This window comes from Cherax quadricarinatus, chromosome 93 (assembly GCF_038502225.1).
Source record: "Cherax quadricarinatus isolate ZL_2023a chromosome 93, ASM3850222v1, whole genome shotgun sequence".
Classification (NCBI taxonomy): domain Eukaryota; kingdom Metazoa; phylum Arthropoda; class Malacostraca; order Decapoda; family Parastacidae; genus Cherax; species Cherax quadricarinatus.
This window is the reverse complement of record NC_091384.1, coordinates 14,233,190-14,253,174: the sequence shown is the minus strand read 5'-3', so window position 1 is coordinate 14,253,174 and position 19,985 is coordinate 14,233,190. Positions and strand designations below refer to the sequence as shown.

Here is a 19,985-nt window from a genome sequence, read left to right as displayed (position 1 = left end):
GTCCGGCCAGGTAGACACTGTCGAGCATCACCAGTCCAGCCAGGTAGACACTGTCGAATATCACCAGTCCTGCCAGGAAGACACTGTCGAACATCACCAATCCAGCCTGGTAGACACTGTCGAGCATCACTAGTCCAGCCAGGTAGACAATGGTCGAGCATCAAAAGTCTTTCCAATTAGGCACTGTCGAAGATCGCCAGTCTATCCAGGTAGACACTGTCGAGCATCACCAGTCCAGCCAGGTAGACACTGGTAGAGCAACAAAAGTCTTTCCAATTAGGCACTGTCGAAGATCGCCAGTCCATCCAGGTAGACACTATCGAACATCACAAGTCCTTCCACGTAGACGCTGTCGAGCATCACCAGTCCTGCAACGGAGACACTGCCTAACATCACCAGCCCATCCAGGTAGATACTGTTGAACATCACCAGTCAATCCAGGTAGACACTGTCGAACATCACCAGTCCATCCAGGTAGACACTCTCGAGCATCACCAGTCAAGCCAGGTAGACGCTGGTCGAACATCAGCAGCCCAGCCAGGTAGACATTGTAGAGCATCACCAGCCCAGCCAGGTAGACACTGGTCGAGCATCACAAGTCCTGCCAGGTACACACTGGATGAACATCACAAGTCCTGCCAGGTTGACAATAGTCGAGCATCACCAGTCCAGCCAAGTAGACATTGGTCGAGCATCACAAGTCCAGCCAGGTAGACACTGGTCGAGCATCACAAGCCCAGCCAGGTAGACACTGGTCGAGCATCACAAGCCCAGCCAATTAGACACTGGTCGATGATGGATGAACATAGACAACCAGTGTAAGGAAGCACCATCAGTGTTATTAATGGCAGGTACGAGGTGCCTGGCGCCACAACCAGTGTAAGGAAGCACCATCAGTGTTATTAATGGCAGGTACGAGGTGCCTGGCGCCACAACCAGTGTAAGGAAGCACCATCAGTGTTATTAATGGCAGGTACGAGGTGCCTGGCGCCACAACCAGTGTAAGGAAGCACCATCAGTGTTATTAATGGCAGGTACGAGGTGCCTGGCGCCACAACCAGTGTAAGGAAGCACCATCAGTGTTATTAATGGCAGGTACGAGGTGCCTGGCGCCACAACCAGTGTAAGGAAGCACCATCAGTGTTATTAATGGCAGGTACTAGGTGCCTGGCGCCACAACCAGTGTAAGGAAGCACCATCAGTGTTATTAATGGCAGGTACGAGGTGCCTGGCGCCACACCCAGTGTAAGGAAGCACCATCAGTGTTATTAAGGGCAGGTACGAGGTGCCTGGCGCCACACCCAGAAAGAAATCGAAAAATTATGGAAACTGAGTTAATATTTTTGAAAAATAGTTAAGTGTTTATGAACAGTTGTAAAAGAATCAATGTTGTAGGAGGTTTCTGCAAGGAATTATAGTTATTTATATCATGTATGGTGACGGTGATGTGCCTGCCAAGTCTCCTCTCAACCTCCATATTTTATGGAAGTTTTTCCTTGTTTTTTTCTTGCTATTTCTTGCATTATTCTTTCTAATAAAATAACTGACGATTTGGCATCATAAAATAGTAGGCGGAGATTATCCGTAGACTTCTAGCCGGTGGCCTGGTGGCTAAAACTCCCGCTTCACACACTGAGAGCCCGGGTTCGATTCCCGGCGGGTGGAAACATTTGGACACGTTTCCTTACACCTGTTGTCCTGTTCACCTAGCAGCAAATAGGTACCTGGGTGTTAGTCGACTGGTGTGGGTGGCATCCTGGGGGACAAGATTAAGGACGACAATGGAAATAAGTTAGACAGTCCTCGATGACGCACTGACTTTCTTGGGTTATCCTGGGTGGCTAACCCTCCGGGGTTAAAAATCCGAACGAAATCTTATCTTAGGAGGAGCTTACCATACCACGGGCGGGATTGAACCCGCGGTCAGAGAGTCTCAAAACTCCAGCCCGTCACGTTAGTCACTGGACCAGCTAGCCACAATAAGATTCGTCAAACTAGGTATATTTCTGCACCATAGGAAGGTTAACATAGGCCACCACTTCATTATTACGCTTATATCAACTCTACGGCTTATTTATCTATCAGAATTAATCTAATACGATATAATAAGCACTATAAATAACATACAAATATATATACTCTAGACTGATTAAAATAGGCCATAATATGGCGAGAGTCCACCAGCAATATTCGATATAAAAGTTATTTCCCCTCCTCCCATGTCGTATTCTTTGGCCTTGAGTAAGAGAAAACGGAGTTTTGAAGAGGATAACTGCAGTAGATCACCAGTTTTATGAGGAAAACGCCGAAACAAACGCGATTTTCTTACGAGACGGGGTGCCGGCCGGCATTCCAAGCTAATATCTCGAAAGTAAGTTATTGTCTTACTTCACTTAACTACGTCTTTATTGCTTAATTAAGTGGAGTAATATTCACAGAAATTGTAAAATAATGATTATTCTTATTTTTAATGATACACTTTTGGAAATATTCCAAATATTTTGGGATTTATGTGAGAGTAAAGGCCAGATATTTATGTGAGAGTAAAGGCCAGATATTTATGTGAGAGTAAAAGCCAGATATTTATGTGAGAGTAAAGGCCAGATATTTATGTGAGAGTAAAGGCCAGATATTTATGTGAGAGTAAAGGCCAGATATTTATGTGAGAGTAAAAACCAGATATTTATGTGAGAGTAAAGGCCAGATATTTATGTGAGAGTAAAAGCCAGATATTTATGTGAGAGTAAAGGCCAGATATTTATGTGAGAGTAAAGGCCAGATATTTATGTGAGAGTAAAGGCCAGATATTTATGTGAGAGTAAAGGTCAGATATTTTTGTGAGAGTAAAGGCCAGATATTTATGTGAGAGTAAAGGCCAGATATTTATGTGAGAGTAAAGGCCAGATATTTATGTGAGAGTAAAGGTCAGATATTTATGTGAGAGTAAATGCCAGATATTTATGTGAGAGTAAAGGCCAGATATTTATGTGAGAGTAAAGGCCAGATATTTATATGAGAGTAAAGGTCAGATATTTATGTGAGAGTAAAGGCCAGATATTTATGTGAGAGTAAAGGCCAGATATTTATGTGAGAGTAAAGGCCAGATATTTATGTGAGAGTAAAGGCCAGATATTTATGTGAGAGTAAAGGCCAGATATTTATGTGAGAGTAAAAGCCAGATATTTATGTGAGAGTAAAGGCCAGATATTTATGTGAGAGTAAAGGCCAGATATTTATGTGAGAGTAAAGGCCAGATATTTATGTGAGAGTAAAAGCCAGATATTTATGTGAGAGTAAAGGCCAGATATTTATGTGAGAGTAAAGGCCAGATATTTATGTGAGAGTAAAGGCCAGATATTTATGTGAGAGTAAAAACCAGATATTTATGTGAGAGTAAAGGCCAGATATTTATGTGAGAGTAAAAGCCAGATATTTATGTGAGAGTAAAGGCCAGATATTTATGTGAGAGTAAAGGCCAGATATTTATGTGAGAGAAAAGGCCAGATATTTATGTGAGAGTAAAGGTCAGATATTTATGTGAGAGTAAAGGCCAGATATTTATGTGAGAGTAAAGGCCAGATATTTATGTGAAAGTAAAGGCCAGATATTTATGTGAGAGTAAAGGCCAGATATTTATGTGAGAGTAAAGGCCAGATATTTATGTGAGAGTAAAGGCCAGATATTTATGTGAGAGTAAAGGCCAGATATTTATGTGAGAGTAAAGGCCAGATATTTATGTGAGAGTAAAGGCCAGATATTTATGTGAGAGTAAAGGCCAGATATTTATGTGAGAGTAAAGGCCAGATATTTATGTGAGAGTAAAGGCCAGATATTTATGTGAGAGTAAAGGCCAGATATATATGTGAGAGTAAAGGCCAGATATTTATGTGAGAGTAAAGGCCAGATATTTATGTGAGAGTAAAGGCCAGATATTTATGTGAGAGTAAAGGCCAGATATTTATGTGAGAGTAAAGGCCAGATATTTATGTGAGAGTAAAGGCCAGATATTTATGTGAGAGTAAAGGCCAGATATTTATGTGAGAGTAAAGGCCAGATATTTATGTGAGAGTAAAGGCCAGATATTTATGTGAGAGTAAAGGCCAGATATTTATGTGAGAGTAAACGCCAGATATTTATGTGAGAGTAAAGGCCAGATATTTATGTGAGAGTAAAGGCCAGATATTTATGTGAGAGTAAAGGCCAGATATTTATGTGAGAGTAAAGGCCAGATATTTATGTGAGAGTAAAGGCCAGATATTTATGTGAGAGTAAAGGCCAGATATTTATGTGAGAGTAAAGGCCAGATATTTATGTGAGAGTAAAAGCCAGATATTTATGTGAGAGTGAAACCAGACATTTATGTGAGAGTAAAGGCCAGATATTTATGTGAGAGTAAAGGCCAGATATTTATGTGAGAGTAAAGGCCAGATATTTATGTGAGAGTAAAGGCCAGATATTTATGTGAGAGTAAAGGCCAGATATTTATGTGAGAGTAAAGGCCAGATGTTTATGTGAGAGCAAAGGCCAGATATTTATTTGAGAGCAAAGGCCAGATATTTATGTGAGAGTAAAGGCCAGATATTTATGTGAGAGTAAAGGCCAGATATTTATGTGAGAGTAAAGGCCAGATATTTATGTGAGAGTAAAGGCCAGATATTTATGTGAGAGTAAAGGCCAGATATTTATGTGAGAGTAAATGCCAGATATTTATGTAAGAGCAAAGGCCAGATATTTATGTGAGAGCAAAGGCCAGATATTTATGTGAGAGTAAAGGCCAGATATTTATGTGAGAGTAAAGGCCAGATATTTATGTGAGAGTAAAGGCCAGATATTTATGTGAGAGTAAAGGCCAGATATTTATGTGAGAGTAAAGGCCAGATATTTATGTGAGAGTAAAGGCCAGATATTTATGTGAGAGTAAAGGCCAGATATTTATGTGAGAGTAAAGGCCAGATATTTATGTGAGAGTAAAGGCCAGATATTTATGTGAGAGTAAAGGCCAGATATTTATGTGAGAGTAAAGGCCAGATATTTATGTGAGAGTAAAGGCCAGATATTTATGTGAGAGTAAAGGCCAGATATTTATGTGAGAGTAAAGGCCAGATATTTATGTGAGAGTAAAGGCCAGATATTTATGTGAGAGTAAAGGCCAGATATTTATGTGAGAGTAAAGGCCAGATATTTATGTGAGAGTAAAGGCCAGATATTTATGTGAGAGTAAAGGCCAGATATTTATGTGAGAGTAAAGGCCAGATATTTATGTGAGAGTAAAGGCCAGATATTTATGTGAGAGTAAAGGCCAGATATTTATGTGAGAGTAAAGGCCAGATATTTATGTGAGAGTAAAGGCCAGATATTTATGTGAGAGTAAAGGCCAGATATTTATGTGAGAGTAAAGGCCAGATATTTATGTGAGAGTAAAGGCCAGATATTTATGTGAGAGTAAAGGCCAGATATTTATGTGAGAGTAAAGGCCAGATATTTATGTGAGAGTAAAGGCCAGATATTTATGTGAGAGTAAAGGCCAGATATTTATGTGAGAGTAAAGGCCAGATATTTATGTGAGAGTAAAGGCCAGATATTTATGTGAGAGTAAAGGCCAGATATTTATGTGGGAGTAAAGGCCAGATATTTATGTGAGAGTAAAGGCCAGATATTTATGTGGGAGTAAAGGCCAGATATTTATGTGAGAGTAAAGGCCAGATATTTATGTGAGAGTAAAGGCCAGATATTTATGTGAGAGTAAAGGCCAGATATTTATGTGAGAGTAAAGGCCAGATATTTATGTGAGAGTAAAGGCCAGATATTTATGTGAGAGTAAAGACCAAATATTTATGTGAGAGTAAAGGCCAGATATTTATGTGAGAGTAAATGCCAGATATTTATGTGAGAGTAAAGGCCAGATATTTATGTGAGAGTAAAGGCCAGATATTTATGTGAGAGTAAAGACCAGATATTTATGTGAGAGTAAAGGCCAGATATTTATGTGAGAATAAAGGCCAGATATTTATGTGAGAGTAAAGGCCAGATATTTATGTGAGAGTAAAGGCCAGATAATTATGTGAGAGTAAAGGCCAGATATTTATGTGAGAGTAAAGGCCAGATATTTATGTGAGAGTAAAGGCCAGATATTTATGTGAGAGTAAAGGCCAGATATTTATGTGAGAGTAAAGGCCAGATATTTATGTGAGAGTAAAGGCCAGATATTTATGTGAGAGTAAAGGCCAGATATTTATGTGAGAGTAAAGGCCAGATATTTATGTGAGAGTAAAGGCCAGATATTTATGTGAGAGTAAAGGCCAGATATTTATGTGAGAGTAAAGGCCAGATATTTATGTGAGAGTAAAGGCCAGATATTTATATGAGAGTAAAGGCCAGATATTTATGTGAGAGTAAAGGCCAGATATTTATGTGAGAGTAAAGGCCAGATATTTATGTGAGATTAAAGGCCAGATATTTATGTGAGAGTAAAGGCCAGATATTTATGTGAGAGTAAAGGCCAGATATTTATGTGAGAGTAAAGGCCAGATATTTATGTGAGAAAAGGCCAGATAAAGGCCAGATATTTATGTGAGAGTAAAGGCCAGATATTTATGTGAGAGTAAAGGCCAGATATTTATGTGAGAGTAAAGGCCAGATATTTATGTGAGAGTAAAGGCCAGATATTTATGTGAGAGTAAAGGCCAGATATTTATGTGAGAGTAAAGGCCAGATATTTATGTGAGAGTAAAGGCCAGATATTTATGTGAGAGTAAAGGCCAGATATTTATGTGAGAGTAAAGGCCAGATATTTATGTGAGAGTAAAGGCCAGATATTTATGTGAGAGTAAAGGCCAGATATTTATGTAAAGGCCAGATATTTATGTGAGAGTAAAGGCCAGATATTTATGTGAGAGTAAAGGCCAGATATTTATGTGAGAGTAAAGGCCAGATATTTATGTGAGAGTAAAGGCCAGATATTTATGTGAGAGTAAAGGCCAGATATTTATGTGAGAGTAAAGGCCAGATATTTATGTGAGAGTAAAGGCCAGATATTTATGTGAGAGTAAAGGCCAGATATTTATGTGAGAGTAAAGGCCAGATATTTATGTGAGAGTAAAGGCCAGATATTTATGTGAGAGTAAAGGCCAGATATTTATGTGAGAGTAAAGGCCAGATATTTATGTGAGAGTAAAGGCCAGATATTTATGTGAGAGTAAAGGCCAGATATTTATGTGAGAGTAAAGGCCAGATATTTATGTGAGAGTAAAGGCCAGATATTTATGTGAGAGTAAAGGCCAGATATTTATGTGAGAGTAAAGGCCAGATATTTATGTGAGAGTAAAGGCCAGATATTTATGTGAGAGTAAAGGCCAGATATTTATGTGAGAGTAAAGGCCAGATATTTATGTGAGAGTAAAGGCCAGATATTTATGTGAGAGTAAAGGCCAGATATTTATGTGAGAGTAAAGGCCAGATATTTATGTGAGAGTAAAGGCCAGATATTTATGTGAGAGTAAAGGCCAGATATTTATGTGAGAGTAAAGGCCAGATATTTATGTGAGAGTAAAGGCCAGATATTTATGTGAGAGTAAAGGCCAGATATTTATGTGAGAGTAAAGGCCAGATATTTATGTGAGAGTAAAGGCCAGATATTTATGTGAGAGTAAAGGCCAGATATTTATGTGAGAGTAAAGGCCAGATATTTATGTGAGAGTAAAGGCCAGATATTTATGTGAGAGTAAAGGCCAGATATTTATGTGAGAGTAAAGGCCAGATATTTATGTGAGAGTAAAGGCCAGATATTTATGTGAGAGTAAAGGCCAGATATTTATGTGAGAGTAAAGGCCAGATATTTATGTGAGAGTAAATGCCAGATATTTATGTGAGAGTAAAGGCCAGATATTTATGTGAGAGTAAAGGCCAGATATTTATGTGAGAGTAAAGGCCAGATATTTATGTGAGAGTAAAGGCCAGATATTTATGTGAGAGTAAAGGCCAGATATTTATGTGAGAGTAAAGGCCAGATATTTATGTGAGAGTAAAGGCCAGATATTTATGTGAGAGTAAAGGCCAGATATTTATGTGAGAGTAAAGGCCAGATATTTATGTGAGAGTAAAGGCCAGATATTTATGTGAGAGTAAAGGCCAGATATTTATGTGAGAGTAAAGGCCAGATATTTATGTGAGAGTAAAGGCCAGATATTTATGTGAGAGTAAAGGCCAGATATTTATGTGAGAGTAAAGGCCAGATATTTATGTGAGAGTAAAGGCCAGATATTTATGTGAGAGTAAAGGCCAGATATTTATGTGAGAGTAAAGGCCAGATATTTATGTGAGAGTAAAGGCCAGATATTTATGTGAGAGTAAAGGCCAGATATTTATGTGAGAGTAAAGGCCAGATATTTATGTGAGAGTAAAGGCCAGATATTTATGTGAGAGTAAAGGCCAGATATTTATGTGAGAGTAAAGGCCAGATATTTATGTGAGAGTAAAGATATTTATGTGAGAGTAAAGGCCAGATATTTATGTGAGAGTAAAGGCCAGATATTTATGTGAGAGTAAAGGCCAGATATTTATGTGAGAGTAAAGGCCAGATATTTATGTGAGAGTAAAGGCCAGATATTTATGTGAGAGTAAAGGCCAGATATTTATGTGAGAGTAAAGGCCAGATATTTATGTGAGAGTAAAGGCCAGATATTTATGTGAGAGTAAAGGCCAGATATTTATGTGAGAGTAAAGGCCAGATATTTATGTGAGAGTAAAGGCCAGATATTTATGTGAGAGTAAAGGCCAGATATTTATGTGAGAGTAAAGGCCAGATATTTATGTGAGAGTAAAGGCCACATATTTATGTGAGAGTAAAGGCCAGATATTTATGTGAGAGTAAAGGCCAGATATTTATGTGAGAGTAAAGGCCAGATATTTATGTGAGAGTGTTACAAAAAACGCGATTCTAAAAGCTTAGAGATCTCCAGTGAATACTAGAAAGGACTGCCCTTCTAGCATCCAGCCTGTTACTGGGTTTTCGTAACAAGTAGTTAGTATCCTTGTCCAATTATCCATTATAATTCAGTATGGTTCAATAGTGCTTTAGGATTACAACTGGTAGGCTACTAACTAGAGAAATTAAAATTTAATAAATTTATTAAGTATATAAGTTGTCTAGAGGTATATTATCAAAGTAAATTAAATCACATCAATCAAAATAAAATCAATCTCTCGAGTTCAATATTATTGTGCTGAAAGCACATATCACATTTATAATTCTTAAGTACCATCAGGTACATTAACATTTAATAAGATATTACAAATATGTACAAGTGTGAGTATGCGTGTAAGTGCTCTTAAGTAGTTAGCTATGTCTCAAGACTCAAATAAGACTTAAACAAGTGACTGACAAAGTCCTCAAATAAACTAACTTCTTGACCGACTGGCAACCCGAACAGTCTGCTTGAACAACAAAGAATGCTAAGCCCAATAGCAATGCAATATCAAGCGACTACGACACAGAATCAGGAACTGGGAAATAATATAACGACACTAAGTAGGGACCATCAGCAGATCCTCCACAAAAGTTACAACACTCCCATAATACTGAATCTTTGTTCAGCATAGGTAAAACTGTGACTGTGACAATACACAGGAACCAGTACAAAATTAGGTCAGAAGCTATAGCTAAGGACCTGAGATACTCAGAGTGTCTATGTGACACACAACCTCAGTACAACGTCGAAAATCACTAAGTCTTTACAATGTTCTGTGAACAAAGTTCTACAGAACTAACAAGAATAATGAGACAGACAAGCTGTCCAACCAGCAAGCGAGTCTCTAGCAGACTGTCTACTTCACGAGAGGTGAAGACACCCCCCCCCTCGATCACGTGATAGCTACGTGGACAACTGCAGCTCAGAAGCCGGCAGTATAACGAGCGACAAGCGATAATTACAGTAGTTTGACAATCAAGCCTAACTGAGCACATTTTATATACATCCTAACAACATAAGCTAAATAACAATATAACAGTCAAATAATAATATAAAGTCATACATTTACGATTTAGCTATTATCGCAAATATAAGCAATATAAAATTAAATGAAAAGGTAATATACATTATATATATATATACATAATCATCATTGTAACCCATTCAGGGGTTGCAACACCCCCCCAACACGACAGAGGGTCGCACTAGGAGTTGCATTAATGTCTCATATTATTTCTGGTTACTCATATCAATATTATTATCAATATAAAAATTAAACATTAATCAGTCTCTCTTGTGCCAAGCACCTCTACAATTTCACAGCGTCCGTCACTAGGATATGCCCCTAACTAGGGCAGTACACAGTATTGTATTTCTGCATACTCGTGGTTATATACATCAGTGTAGAGACAGGATAGCGCTGACAAGGAGGGCACGTTGAGGCTCGATCATAGTAGAGGAGACTGCATTCCACTCTTAAGTAGTGGTTGTGGAATGCGAGGCAGTATGAACATCTGAGTATGAAACAGCTTAAGGTGTGTAGTGAAGGGGGGGGGGGTCTGCGGCAGGACAGTATTGCGTCACGCAGTACCTCGCCCACACAACACTACCCACTCAACACTCAGCTTATGTCTCCTCCTCACACACAATACTGTGAATATATAAATATAATAATTAGACATGACATGAGTATATATAGTTAATATGGGCTGGAGGGATTAAGTTACTTTACTGAATTTGACATAGCAAGTAACAAAAGGTATTTGGGCATAAAATTACGTAAATTTTAAATAGGGAAGTGCCCAAATACTCGTCAAAATGTTCAAAGGACACCACAAGAGCTAGATTTTTCTGGTGTCGTTTGAGCTTAGATGAATAGTAACATATAGGATGGAGAATATCAGTGGATGTTGACTGTTGGAGCAGCACAACACACACTGCATAACAACTCGCATCTATATGTAAAAAGAAGGGAAGATTGAAATTAGGACTCTTCAACACAGGAGCAGAGGATAGCAAGCGCTTCAACCTTTTGAACGAGTCTGAACAATCTCTAGTCCAGGTGAACTGAACTTTGCTACTAGTAAGCTCAGTGAGAGGAGCTGCAATCTGAGAAAAGTTTGGACAGAACCTGCGATAATATCCTGCCATACCCAGGAATCTCTGTACTCCTTTCCTATCCTGAGGCACTGGAAATTCAGAAATTGCACGAACCTTAGCCTCAATAGGAGCAACCTCACCTTGGCCGATACAAAAGCCTAGATAGGTAATCTTGGCTTGACCAAAACTACATTTAGCTAAGTTAACAGTGAAGTTGTAGTGCGCCAGTCTCTCAAACAATGCTCTGAGACGCGTCAAGTGCTGTTCCCACTCGTCACTGTACACCACTAAGTCGTCAAGGTAGGCTTCTACTCCTTCTAAGTTGTGGGTCAACTCGTTCATTATACGTTGGAATGAAGAAGCCGCGTTACATAGGCCGAAGGGGGTGACGAGGTAGTTAAACAATCCATCTTGAACAGTAAAAGCAGATATTTCTTGAGCACGTTCAGTAAGCGGGACTTGATAATAGCCTCGTAAGAGATCTAAACGGCTGACAAACTGGGCTCCTGACACACGATCAATAAGGTCGTCAATGCGAGGTAGAGGATAACCATCAGGCAAGGTGACAGAGTTCACTTTCCTGTAATCAGTGCACATCCTGAAACTACCGTCAGGTTTAGGCACTAAAATACAGGGAGATGCCCATGGACTTTTACTGCGCTCAATAAGTCCGTGAGATAACAGAAAATCAACCTCTTCTCTCAATGCTTTATGCTTTGTTGGACTCATCCTATATGGTGTTTGCTTAATGGGTGATGCTCCCTGTACATCAACGTCATGTACACCCAGAGTACAACGTTTAGGAACATCACCGAACAATTCAGGGAAATTCAAAATCATGTTTTTAATATCACCAGCTCTATCAATCCCAAGGTTACTAAGAAAATCGTCTAGTGATTGTAGAGTCACTGAATTTTCTAAACGAACCTCTATACCTCTAGAGATGTCAGGTAGACTGACGTTTTCTTCCTCTGTCCTAGGAAGAATAGAAGTAGTAGGTAGAGGACTAGCGTAGTATGCCTTAAGCTGGTTAACATGGTATACATGATTAGATTTCTTTTTCCCAGGCGTACGTACCAAATAATTTACGTCGCTAAGCTTTTTCACTACTTCCAGGGGACCATCATACCTGGCTTGTAGAGCATGACCTGGTACTAATTTCCGAGCCATCACCTTATCTCCTGCTTTAAAAGAACGAGAGACAGCACGCTTGTCATAATGTTGCTTCATTCTAGCTTGGGCTGAAACTAGGTTTTTCGAAGCTAGCTCTCTAGCGGCTCTCAAATGTTGCTGCATTAATGAAGGTGAAGTACTCAATGATGGATTTGATTTTCCTGTCCACACGTCTTTTAACACTGCGAGAGGACCACGCACTTGATGTCCGAATATTAGTTCAAACGGACTAAATCCGAGACTTTCTTGTTCACTTTCTCTCATAGCGAACAGAAGAAAAGGTATACCCTCATCCCAGTCTCTAGAAAAATGTTCACAATAAGCTCTCATCATAGACTTCAATGTCTGATGAAATCTCTCTAGAGCACCTTGTGACTGTGGATGATAACTGGTTGAAAGTACAGACTTTATTCCTAGGTGGGATAATGCTTCTCGAAAGATCTTAGAAGTGAAGTTAGATCCTTGATCTGATTGTATCTCTCGTGGCAATCCAACCTGGGAGAAAAATTTCATCAGCGCTCTCACAATAGCACGAGCATTAATTTTTCTCATAGGAATAGCTTCGGGATAGCGTGTTGCAGCGTCCATAATAGTAAATAAGTATTGGTTTCCTAGTTTGGTTCTAGGCAAAGGACCAACACAATCTATAATAAGACGTGAGAATGGTTCACCATGCACGGTGATAGGAATGAGAGGCGCAGGTGGAGGTGTGTGCGCTGGCTTGCCTGTCACTTGACACACGTGGCAACGTCGCACATGATCAGCTACTGTTTCCTTCATCTTTGGCCAAGTAAAATGTTTTGCCAGTTTACCGAGTGTCTTCTTGACACCCAAATGTCCTCCTATGGGACTATTGTGAGCAAAATCAATGGCTTGTTCACGAAATGTAACTGGTAACACAGCGAGATGCTTGACTGTGTTGGAAACACTATCAGCTAACAACTTACATGTACTTTTCTCCATCAGTACACCGTTACTATAATAGTAACAATTATCGAGATCCTTTGCTTCACTCTCAGTAACTGCTATATCTCTCAGTCTTTCCAGTGACTGATCAACAAACTGATCCTTGATTAAATCATCATGAGTAAGAAATTTAACGTCAGTTGTGTCTTGACTAGGTTGATGACCGGGGGGAGTCAGTGTTAATGATCCTGGGCGCAGAGCGTCACTAAACAACATATTCAACCCCAAATCATTGTCATCAACTAACTCAACAGGAGACAAGGATGGTTGTTGAATCTTTGACATAGCTCTAGTAATTGCGCTGAGAGGAAATAAAATAGGTTTCTCTTTGGAAATCTTCTTCGTTCAATCTCCTCTGTGCCTCAATTTGTGCAGTCTGCAACATAATGAGGCGTTCAAACCTCTCAAACTGTTCCTGAGAGATAGGACCAGTAGGTAATGGAGGAGTAGGGAAATTAACGTGGTCTGGACGGTCCTTAGGTCGGACACTTGGTCCAGCCGTCTCTAGAGAGTCTAGATCTGGTCTAGGATAAGTAGATACAGGTGTATCATACACTGTACTAGTATTAGGCTGTGTCATATTACCAGCTATACTCTGTACTAATGTGTCAGTGAGGGAAGGCGTGAGCGAGAACTGAGCTACACTAGGCTCAGACACCAGGCTCACTTCTGCCTTAGTTGCTCTTTCTTCATCAAATAGAGTCATACTTCCTAATTGTGACACTAGGCTTTCTGAATCTGAATCATAATCAGACATCTCTGTATGAGCAGGAAACAATATATCTTTAATTAATGCTCTGACAGTTTCTGCGGTGTAATTCCTGTTATACGTCACACCGAGATACTTGGCTACTTGCCAACAAGTCTGAAGTTTTAATGTACTTAACTCAGACAAAGTCAGAGTATCAATTAACTGTTTCACTTTGGCATACATCACGAAAATAATTGTACTACGAGAGAGTGATTAGGGGAAACTATAATCTTGATAGGAATTTTAGTGTTGGTTGTCTTAGAGCTAGAGCTCATAAACAGTATTTCCATCTCCTTGGATCAAGAGACTCAGTCAGGTACATACATCCACCTGGTATGTTGTACAAGACTAAACTCAAAGTCTTCAGATTAGGAAAGTACTCAAAGTGTTTGATCATAGATTTACTAGTATGTCAAACTGGACAATTTCTCCAACACCTTGGATCAAGAGCATCCCGGACAGGCCCCCATTTGTTACAAAAAACGCGATTCTAAAAGCTTAGAGATCTCCAGTGAATACTAGAAAGGACTGCCCTTCTAGCATCCAGCCTGTTACTGGGTTTTCGTAACAAGTAGTTAGTATCCTTGTCCAATTATCCATTATAATTCAGTATGGTTCAATAGTGCTTTAGGATTACAACTGGTAGGCTACTAACTAGAGAAATTAAAATTTAATAAATTTATTAAGTATATAAGTTGTCTAGAGGTATATTATCAAAGTAAATTAAATCACATCAATCAAAATAAAATCAATCTCTCGAGTTCAATATTATTGTGCTGAAAGCACATATCACATTTATAATTCTTAAGTACCATCAGGTACATTAACATTTAATAAGATATTACAAATATGTACAAGTGTGAGTATGCGTGTAAGTGCTCTTAAGTAGTTAGCTATGTCTCAAGACTCAAATAAGACTTAAACAAGTGACTGACAAAGTCCTCAAATAAACTAACTTCTTGACCGACTGGCAACCCGAACAGTCTGCTTGAACAACAAAGAATGCTAAGCCCAATAGCAATGCAATATCAAGCGACTACGACACAGAATCAGGAACTGGGAAATAATATAACGACACTAAGTAGGGACCATCAGCAGATCCTCCACAAAAGTTACAACACTCCCATAATACTGAATCTTTGTTCAGCATAGGTAAAACTGTGACTGTGACAATACACAGGAACCAGTACAAAATTAGGTCAGAAGCTATAGCTAAGGACCTGAGATACTCAGAGTGTCTATGTGACACACAACCTCAGTACAACGTCGAAAATCACTAAGTCTTTACAATGTTCTGTGAACAAAGTTCTACAGAACTAACAAGAATAATGAGACAGACAAGCTGTCCAACCAGCAAGCGAGTCTCTAGCAGACTGTCTACTTCACGAGAGGTGAAGACACCCCCCCCCTCGATCACGTGATAGCTACGTGGACAACTGCAGCTCAGAAGCCGGCAGTATAACGAGCGACAAGCGATAATTACAGTAGTTTGACAATCAAGCCTAACTGAGCACATTTTATATACATCCTAACAACATAAGCTAAATAACAATATAACAGTCAAATAATAATATAAAGTCATACATTTACGATTTAGCTATTATCGCAAATATAAGCAATATAAAATTAAATGAAAAGGTAATATACATTATATATATATATACATAATCATCATTGTAACCCATTCAGGGGTTGCAACAGAGAGTAAAGGCCAGATATTTATGTGAGAGTAAAGGCCAGATATTTATGTGAGAGTAAAGGCCAGATATTTATGTGAGAGTAAAGGCCAGATATTTATGTGAGAGTAAAGGCCAGATATTTATGTGAGAGTATTGGCCAGATATTTATGTGAGAGTAAAGGCCAGATATTTATGTGAGAGTAAAGGCCAGATATTTATGTGAGAGTAAAGGCCAGATATTTATGTGAGAGTAAAGGCCAGATATTTATGTGAGAGTAAAGGCCAGATATTTATGTGAGAGTAAAGGCAAGATATTTATGTGAGAGTAAAGGCCAGATATTTATGTGAGAGTAAAGGCCAGATATTTATGTGAGAGTAAAGGCCAGATATTTATGTGAGAGTAAAGGCCAGATATTTATGTGAGAGTAAAGGCCAGATATTTATGTGAGAGTAAAGGCCAGATATTTATGTGAGAGTAAAGGCCAGATATTTATGTGAGAGTAAAGGCCAGATATTTATGTGAGAGTAAAGGCCAGATATTTATGTGAGAGTAAAGGCCAGATATTTATGTGAGAGTAAAGGCCAGATATTTATGTGAGAGTAAAGGCCAGATATTTATGTGAGAGTAAAGGCCAGATATTTATGTGAGAGTAAAGGCCAGATATTTATGTGAGAGTAAAGGCCAGATATTTATGTGAGAGTAAAGGCCACATATTTATGTGAGAGTAAAGGCCACATATTTATGTGAGAGTAAAGGCCACATATTTATGTGAGAGTAAAGGCCAGATATTTATGTGAGAGTAAAGGCCAGATATTTATGTGAGAGTAAAGGTCAGATATTTATGTGAGAGTAAAGGCCAGATATTTATGTGAGAGTAAAGGTCAGATATTTATGTGAGAGTAAAGGCCAGCTATTTATGTGAAAGTAAAGGCCAGATATTTATGTGAGAGTAAAGGCCAGATATTTATGTGAGAGTAAAAGCCAGATATTTATGTGAGAGTAAAGGCCAGATATTTATGTGAGAGTAAAGGCCAGATATTTATGTGAGAGTAAAGGTCAGATATTTTGTAAAAGTCTAAGAACTAACAAACTTTATTTTTTGTGGAATAAAGATAAGATAATTAGAGGAAAGTGCGACACCAAAAAATCGTATTAACATTGTTCTCTGGGTACCAAGTGCCCAAACAACCTTACGTCGTGCCATTGTTCTCTGGGTACCAAGTGCCCAAACCACCTTACGTCGTGCCATTGTTCTCTGGGTACCAAGTGCCCAAACAACCTTACTTCGTGCCATTGTTCTCTGGGTACCAAGTGCCCAAACAACCTTACGTCGCGCCATAGTTCTCTGGGTACCAAGTGCCCAAACAACCTTACGTCGTGCCATTGTTCTCTGGGTACCAAGTGCCCAAACAACCTTACGTCATGCCATTGTTCTCTGGGTACCAAGTGCCCAAATAACCTTACATCATGCCATTGTTCTCTGGGTACCAAGTGCCCAAACAACCTTACGTCGTGCCATTGTTCTCTGGGTACCAAGTGCCCAAACAACCTTACGTCGTGCCATTGTTCTCTGGGTACCAAGTGCCCAAACAACCTTACGTCGTGCCATTATTCTCTGGGTACCAAGTGCCCAAACAACCTTACGTCGTGCCATTATTCTCTGGGTACCAAGTGCCCAAACAACCTTACATCGTGCCGTTGTTCTCTGGGTACCAAGTGCCCAAACAACCTTACATCGTGCCATTGTTCTCTGGGTACCAAGTGCCCAAACAACCTTACATCGTGCCATTGTTCTCTGGGTACCAAGTGCCCAAACAACCTTACATCGTGCCATTGTTCTCTGGGTACCAAGTGCCCAAACAACCTTACGTCATGCCATTGTTCTCTGGGTACCAAGTGGCCAAACAACCTTACGTCGTGCCATTGTTCTCTGGGTACCAAGTGCCCAAACAACGTTACGTCGTGCCATATAGGACTACCATCCTGCCAATTGTCATTTTAAGTAAATCTTTCTTTTTTCAGTTGTTGTTTGAGGTATCTTATTGACAAATATTTACATTAAATAGAGTAAATACTTCGTCTTGTGCACCAACAATGAAAGAAATCTGACGAAAAAAATTAATTTTTTTCTTGCTACTCCCCTAAGTCTCCCAGACACAGCATTACGATGACTGTCCCAACTTAAGTCTCCCAGACACAGCATTACGATGACTGTCCCAACTTAAGTCTCCCAGACACAGCATTACGATGACTGTCGCAACTTCCAGTTGAACTTTCCCTCCTGAAAGATAATTTTGTACCTGCAACATGTGATAACAATTCTTTCAGGAGTTGCTAGAGTTTCCATTAGAGGTTGAGTGAGAAGACAGTTGGGTATATAAGAGGACCTCACAGATCTGCCTGCCAGAACCACACCATCTGAGGAGAAGTTCAGGTAAGTTCTTTTGCTAGTGTTTGTATTATAGTGTAAGGACATTCATATTGTATGACTTCTGTTGTATTTGGGAGATATATGGCAGGAACATCCTCGGTGTGCAGTTATCTTCTTGTATATATATTGGTTACATGGTGAGAGTACACGCACTTTGTGTGTACTCTTTATTGAGTAGTTACATACAGTAACGCACTTAGCGTGATGTTACCTGTATCAGTAAGTCACATGTTGGTTTCACCCGCGATGATCACACTATGTTGCTAGAATTACCGACAATATGTAAAGTAAAAGGACACAAGTGCAACTAATGTGACATTTCATTGTGGCAACGTTTCGCTCTCCAGGAACTTTGTCAAGCCGTTACAAACAATACCTGGACACAGAGGGTATATATAGGCCTAGAGTGAGGTACCATACTAGTGGTGGTACAAGTAGTAGATTTAAATTTAAATTTAGATTTAGATTTTTTATTTTGACAAATTACATGGTTGTACAGTGGAATATAATAGTTTAGTGTACATGTACATGCTGAACATTTCTGGCAAACTTCAAGATTGACTTAAGACTAGTAAGTAATAATACATAGTTTATATGGTCATTAAATGAGTTTGAGTGAGTACACTGTTGAATTAGTTAATAAATACAGTATGACAATGCTACACGATATGATGATTACAGCTGTTTTACACTGTAATTAGTTAGCATTTAAGTAATATGAGTATTTTGTTACAATGTTAGGTACAATTTACAATATGATGTATTACAGTTGTATTTAAAACAGTAAGTAGTTGAGCATTTATCAGTACAATATGAGTAGCTATTGTTAAACTTGTAGTTGTTAGGTACAGTTTGTCTGGTTAGTTTCGGCTGATGAGGTGACTTCTTATTTAGGCCTTAAACTGATTTACAGACATGAGTCCTTTAGTTTGTTCTGGCAATGAATTCCAGATCTTCGGACCTTTTACGTGCATAACATTTTTGCACAGGAAGAGATGAACACGAGGAATATCGAAGATTGATGTGTCTGGTATTATGGTTATGTGTTCTGTTATACTTATCAAAGAGGAGTTTGAGAGAAGGGTTTACATTAGGGTATAGTGCTCTGTGTATGTAGTAGGTACAATAATAAGTGTGGATGTTTTGTATATTTAGTAAGACTCTTAAAAAGAGGTAGTGTGTTGTCTAATGCAGGGATTAGTAATCAATCGCACTGCAGCTTTTTGTTGGGTTATTAAAGGCTTAAGGTGATTTAGTGTGGTGGATCCCCATGCACAAATACCATAGGTGAGGTAAGGGTAAATGAGAGAGTGGTACAAAGTCAGAAGAGCTGATTGAGGTACATAGTGCCTTGTCTTTGATAGGATGCCTACTGTCTTGGAGATATTCTTAAAAATTTGAGACTTCAGTCAAGGTGGAGAACTAGAAATTTGCCCTCTGTCTGTCTCGAGATAAGTGAACCATTTATCAATATGTTTAGCTGTACTTTTGAAGTTCTGCTTCCGAAAAGCATGAAGTAGGTTTTGTCTATATTGAGAGTAAATTTGTTGGTAATCATTCCAGTTGATATTTTTAGCAGTTCAGTATTTACTATGTCTGTTAGTATGGTTGGATTTGGGTGAGAAAAGACATAAGTTGTGTCATCTGCAAATAAAATTCGTTTAAGAAGATGAGATGCATTTGGTAGGTCATTGATGTAAATGAGAAAGAGAAGTGGGCCAAGAATGCTCCCCTCTGGGACTCCAACAAGAACAGGATGTGTAGTGGAATAGGCTCCATTTGTGTATACATACTGGGTTCTATTGTGGAGGTAATCGAGAGAGTGTCCTCTGATCCTATAATGTTCAAGTTTTTGGTGCAAAAGGTCATGGTCAACTGTGTCAAAAGCTTCTCGTAAGTCTGTGAACAGTCCCAGGGG

At 39.0% G+C, this 19,985-nt stretch overlaps 1 long non-coding RNA gene across 1 annotated transcript in view; it reads left to right on the top strand.

Annotated features, from left to right (window-relative positions):
- Positions 1 to 17,770: 17,770 nt before the first annotated feature.
- LOC138855422 (uncharacterized) overlaps positions 17,771 to 19,985 on the top strand; it is a 24,266-nt gene continuing 22,051 nt past the window's right edge. Inside the window, exon 1 of the long non-coding RNA XR_011394659.1 lies at positions 17,771 to 18,070. This is a non-coding gene — a long non-coding RNA (uncharacterized lncRNA). The remainder of the gene's footprint in view (positions 18,071 to 19,985) is intronic.